Below are 6,714 nucleotides of genomic sequence, written 5' to 3'. Positions count from 1 at the left end.
TGTCAGAACACGAGAACTTGTTTCACGTCGTTCACTGGTGCACCTATACATACTGTAAGCTCCCCACCAGTCTGAACCGGACGTGATCCGCGCCATCTTGGTAGGCAAGCGCAGCGCAAGGCACAGATGAACCATGGCTTCCAGACCAACACAAAGAGAATACATTAACACTTTTGATCGACGTGAAAGAGAAATAGGTATCAACAAAATCGCTGTTGACCCGTATGAGACAGAAAATGGAAACATGTCAGAAGATGTGGACAAGTTGCCTCCAGTCTACTATGACATAGTTTACTGTGGCATAAAGAGGAGCTTCACGCCCTGAAATCCAATCCAATCGTTTAAATGGATTTGTAAAGGTTGTTCAAACTCTTTGCATGATTGACAAGGTTCTGGTGTCTGGCAGAGTAAGTACATACAGTAACAGACACGTAGGCTACATGTCCACCTTAGCCAGCAGATAAAACCTACATTAGCAAAGCTGATTTAGCTAGTTTGGCAGTTAGTACTACTATAAATGTCACTGAGTAATAACTGTAATGTACTTATTGTTTACAAGTTAGATAGGAACGAGGCGAGAACTAAATTTGGCTTGTTTATTGTTGTCATAGCAACTCATGACAGTAATTTACGGTACCTACCAAGATGGCTGTCAGCTGTGAAGTTTCTGGATCATGAGAACTATCCATCCATCCATTTTCTGTTCACCCTTTGTCCCTAATGGGGACCCTGGACAGGTCGCCAGTCTGTCTCAGGGCAACACAGAGACATACAGGACAAACAACCATGCACACACACACTCACACCTAGGGAGAATTTAGAGAGACCTGACAGTCATGTTTTTGGACTGTGGGAGGAAGCCGGAGTACCCGGAGAGAACTAAGCAAACTCCATGCAGAAAGACTCCGGCCGGGAATCGAACCCAGGACCTTCTTGCTGCAAGGCAACAGTGCTACCAACTGCGCCACACGAGAACTACTTATAATTAAATAAAGCCTAGTGCATGTTTTCAACAGTCATTAGTTGAACATGAACCCAAAGTGAAATATTTACTGCCAGTTAACTGGCAAGGAATCAAGACGATCAAGCCGGCCACTGGAAACCTTGTATATGTTCATTATATAAGCATTAACCATCAGAGACGTCTTGTGGTTTCATCTTCTGAAAAGGGTTGGCAGCCCCACTAAAGAGCAAATCACGTATGATTTCAGATAAAAAAATAAAAATAACAAAAAAACCTTGAATGTAGCTGCTTCCTTCTAGGGTCAGTAATATTAGGGTTTTTTGCATGAAACCTGGGTCTTTACAGCTACATCACTTTGCCTTGCGATCCCAAGGAATGGTGATGAAGAGTTTAGCTGGAGAGAGGTCACATCCCGTATACCCCGCTTCTGCATTCATAATCCTGAATAAAATACATCACTTGCAACAAAATCTCATACTTTAGCCCTTTTTGAAATCTCACTTAGAGTGTTTTCCAGGAGCTATATGCATGCGGCCCATTCATTGTCGTGTTATTCGTCATGCTGCGTGATCCTTTTACCAATCACAGCTTTCTTCACTAGGGTTTTGGGAGAGGGAGGTGTGTGTGTGTGTCGGGGGAAGGTTTGTGATTATTTAAATATAAAAGCAATAACCTGAATACACAAGAACAGTCACGGTCACCTTCTTTCAGCTCCATTTTGCGTCTCCGAGCCTGGCCGAGGCTGTTTCGGAGAATTTCCGTGTCAAAGTAACCTTGAGGGGATTAGGTATTATCTCACGTCTGAATAATAGTACTCCCTCCCCCCCCCCCCCACCCTGCCCGCTGTGACGCACACACAAACACACAGAATTAGCTTTTCTGTATGCTCGCGGCGTTAACTAATCAGAAAATTAAGCTCATTTGCTTGCATCGGCGTCCTCGGAGCACTCGGCATAAGCTCGGTGTCATCACATCTCACCGGCTCGCTGTGATCCACTGTTCAGTCTCTCTCTCTCCCCTAATGAGGAGTGGGTAAATATCAACTAGACAAAACCAAAAGTGCTCGGGGATCAATTAACAGAGACGTCCCCGCAATGATAACAGCAGAGAGCCGGCATTCGGTACCTTCTTAAAAAAATGCACACAAATCATTTCACGGGTTTCTGCTAATACCTGGCAAATTAACGTGAAAACCTGTTAACTTAATGAGTTTATGCTTAGGCTCCTCTCACATCATCTCTCATAAAATCACAATTATTACCATTTCTTTTTTTTATTGTGCATGATTCCAACAAAAAGGAATGGGATCGGTTTCCCAGACATGGATTAAGATTAGAGTAAGATTTTTATTTATTTTTTTACTTGGGTTGTTTAATTAAAATTAGCTTTTATCTCAAGACAAGGGTTAATCCAAGTGTAGCGATTCTGTTCGATAAAGCGTAAGTTAATGAGATTTAGTGGTGCAAGTAGACAGACAAAGATATCTTAAGACAAAGACTTGGGAGCTTCTTTCAGATTGCCTTGTGTAAACTAAGCTAAGCTAAGCTAGCTGCTATACATTTTACCAGGAGCAGTAAGTGACAATAACGTGCCTTTCATATCATGCTTGCAGATTAAAAAATAACATAAAAAGCCTCGTAAACAGACAACTAAAAACTTGGGAATAAACTACCTTAAATTTAAGAATGCTAAGCTAACGCACTAAGATGCTAATTCTACATCAAATCCATGTTTAGCCAATAAATCAAAATACAAACGTATTCGCGTTTTCAACTTTGACACGTTGCAACTACAAACTACTAATTTAGTTTTACTTAAAATGTATCTATTAGAATGAATCAATGGCTATAGTAACCGCAATTCTACTCAGGTAAATGAATAAAATACATTTAAAAAAAATACAAAATGTATTTTCCACAAAATACATTTTGTGCAACATTTGTTTCCATGTGTTTCTTTAACTCTGCCGAGTGCGGGAGCTTTTCCCAGCAGGGTTGTTAGACCCGCAGTCTGACTCAGGTCAGGACACTTTGCTCCAGAAAGCCACAACAATCATCACCTTTCACACCCCCAACACGTTTTCCGAACACGTTGTTCCAGGCACAGCGAGGCAGCGTCTTTTCAAAGCCTCGATACGAAACAATCTAACACAAAAGCCGGCACGCCCACAGAAAACAGGATTACACAAATTTTTGCTGTTTTCAGGCTTTCTGACATAAAAGAAAAATCTATAAATTGAATATCACGATTCAGTTTTATGACATTAAACAGGAGGCTAAGTTCACATTAGAGCTTCACAGGTGGTCAGTGTAAGGTTTTGAAACTGAAGGTAACGTTTTTGTTTCTTTTGGTTTCCACTCCTTCCTTTCTCCCAGCAGTTGTCATTTTACCCATTACAAAACTATTTGGCTGACATTATTTTACGACAGAAACGTACTGCTTAAAGTTGAAAAAGCTGGATTGAGATGTAGTTGAGGAAAGTAAATGGTGAAGTTTCTGCTTTGTGCCTATTTAAGCATAATACTTTAATTTTAGGATTTTTTTAAAATTTAAATAAAATAAAAAGACTCAAAAGAGCAGCAGTGTATTATTTGCATTAGTGGAATAACACTAACAGTTTCATAGATTCCTATTACAGTAATAGGTAGTTGGCCCTTTTCACTGGTGGCATTTTATGCTGTAATTGAAGCAACAGTGCTGCTAGCAGTCTCAATTAGACTCCTTCAGTTAATGCAAAACATAAAAAAAAATGTTTTATGTATTGGATAACAACTACTGGCAGAGGGACAACCAAAGGGCACGTTAACCAGCGCCAGTGAAATAAGCTGAGTAATGCTTCTTGTTCACTCTTATAAACACACATTTTATTCAGTCATAACTCTTTTTACAAGTCATTCTTGTCAGAGGTTTTTTATTTTTAAAGACCTAGCTAAAGGAAGTCTGAGTGTCTCCTGAAAGAAAAGCTTTTAGTCAAAAACATCAACCCTTAGATCCTCACTGTAAAGGACTTATCGCGATAAGAAAATATCGCAATATTTTCATCGTGGGACTGGAGGCCCAAATTTCATGGATGATTTTTATCATTTGTCCTCCTGAAAAGTTGTCACAACGCCTTTTGATTCGTTGTGTTAGAGTGAAGAGCTCGCTGAGCGCCCGCCACAGTTATTTGCTCTCCTGGTGCAAATGTGCGAAAGACCTGTGAATAAATTCATCTTTTGTTGCATAACATCACACCAAAAAACGTTGGGAAATTTTGGCCACAACAAAAAAAAAAATTCCATTTGGGAAATAAATGTTTTATGTCAGTCAACATTAAGCGGCACACTTTCTGGCACACCCAGTTTGACGATTTGGGTTTCTTTCTCTCAAAATGCTTGCTATATTTAGCTGAGTTTAGTGAATTAAATAAAAGCTAATTTGGTTGCAACAAAGTCGACTTTTCAGCACATACATAAAAAAAAAATAATCTGTCTTGTTTAACCAATACCGCTATCCCAGTAGATGTTAGGATATAAAAAGCCTTTTTTTCCTGACTGGCCCCTAAGCAACTGGTGGGAATGTAGATGGTGTTTAATGACTGTCATGGATGCTTGATGACCCACACATTGCCACTCTTTGCTTCACCTCTCTAAATCTGAACTTTGTAGATATCTGCATCTAGGGGCGGCCACAGGAATCTTGGGCCCCGTGACAAAAAATTAGATTGCCCCCCTGCTGTTACAGTTTCTTGAGTCTATCTGACCCATCAAAAGCATCACAATTTTAAAGGCTTGCAACTGCCTTGCTTTCTTTGGTCCGATGCTGATACTAGCACAATATTTGCTGTTAGTGAATTTTACATGCAAAAGTCCGCATACTGCATGCAAATAGGTTGCTTAAATGTTTTATTATTGTTAGTTTTAGAACGTACCTCCACCTGCTCCCTGAACTACTGTTGCTAGCTAAAGTAACGCACCGTTCTGACCAATCAGAACTAGGAGAAGGGTTTTAGTGTTGTTAATCAACTTCATTCACTCACTGCTAAATGTGCTATTGGTGGAGAATCAACTTATTGTTACAGGAAAACTGTTTATCTTCCGTCATTGGTAGCTATGTTAACTAAACTGAGCATTCACAGTTTGAATCTGCATAGCTCTGTGCTATGCTAGCTGTAGCATAGCACAGAGCTATATGGTCAAGGGGAAGGGAGGATGAACAGCTGCATGAGATTGTGATTGACAGCGCTAAAACCCGCCTCCTGCCTCTGATTGGTTGTTTCTAGATAGCACTGGGAGAAGGCAGAGGAAATCATTTTTTCACAAATTATCTCTCATGCCATACTGTCACAACACAATGACAGTTCAAACATATATGTAAAAAATTTTTTACTTTTAATAAAAGTTACATACTGCAGCTGTAATTTCACTTAGGAGAGGACGGGTCAGGAGGGATGTGGCAACATATATCTGTAATTTAAATGCAAGTTAAAGTAAAACTGTCTGGACTGGCTTCAGTCCAGACAGGAGGCTGTTTTTTAATCATTTTATAAAGATTGTTTGAATTTCTGTGAGCAACAAATATATTGCTTTTGTTGTGTAATTGTAAAAGGAGCAAAGACACAGAGAAACACCTATAGATTCCCTGGAATGATGCTAACTAGGTTGTGATTGGATACAGTTTTGCTCACCTTTTTCACTGGGACAGGGTAAGGGGTTTATGTTGGTATCGGGGATTAGAGCTGCTGCTGACCTGTTGTCAAGTGTGGTAAAAGGTACAGGGACAAGTTAAAATTATGAATATCTTGGTATTTCTTCTCCTTAATTCATTAAATGCTATGGAGGCAAACAGTAGTCTGTAGCTAAGCTAACTATGCTAACTGGTTGATAATCTCACAGTCTACCCAACTCTCTTGGAGAAAAACTGTTACAAATAGATACTCTTGTCTTTTTCCTCTCTCTTATCTCTCTATTTATTTAAAAAAAATAGTAACAGCCACAGTCCTTCTTGTCTTCTGCTGACTGCTGCTGAAAACGTCACCGTCAAGCGCGCTAAGCAGGAACGAACCATTTAACGCAGATACGGGGGGAGTTCAGTGCAAACATGGATGTGTGCTTTTTGGTCTGGGAGGGGTAACATTTCATTTTTACTGCCAAAAACAATTTTAAAAAACACAATAAAAGTAATTGACAGGGTCCCAATTTTTTTTCTATTTCTGTAAATGAAATAAAATAAAATATTTAATTTTTTGTGGGGCCCTGTTGTCAAGGGCCCTCAGAATTGTCATTACCCCCCCCAATATACTGCCCCCCTGTCTACATCCCTTACCATCCAAAATGACCACTCTGCAAGCTGGCAAGATCAATTTGTGTTCTCATCCAGCCTCGTCATTGTTCCAGATGTTTTGTTTTGAACTATGGCACTGACTGTAGATATTTAGATGTTCATGCAAGTAGCCGTTTTTTTGTAGACGGCTCCAAAATCTACAAAATTTCTTTAACCTTCATGGTTGATGAAGGTCAACACATATGCCTTCATTACCCGTGGAATTGCACAAATTGAAATTCCAAAAATACATTTGCTTAATAAAGACACACCAGTTTCGAAAAAACTAATGTTTTTTTGTTTTTTTTTTTTTGATGAAAAGTTTTTTGCGCCGGGATGAAGTAGTTTCTCTGCTGTGTGGAGGTAGATGTAATTTGCAAAACTGCAATGGAAGCATCTTTTTCACTTCACACGAGCGATCAACAGCTGGCTGTTACTACTGGCCAAAA

This window comes from Xiphophorus maculatus, chromosome 13 (assembly GCF_002775205.1).
Source record: "Xiphophorus maculatus strain JP 163 A chromosome 13, X_maculatus-5.0-male, whole genome shotgun sequence".
In the NCBI taxonomy this organism is placed as follows: Eukaryota; Metazoa; Chordata; class Actinopteri; order Cyprinodontiformes; family Poeciliidae; genus Xiphophorus; species Xiphophorus maculatus.
The sequence above is the reverse complement of the archived record's forward strand: the minus strand, read 5'-3'. Positions refer to the sequence as shown.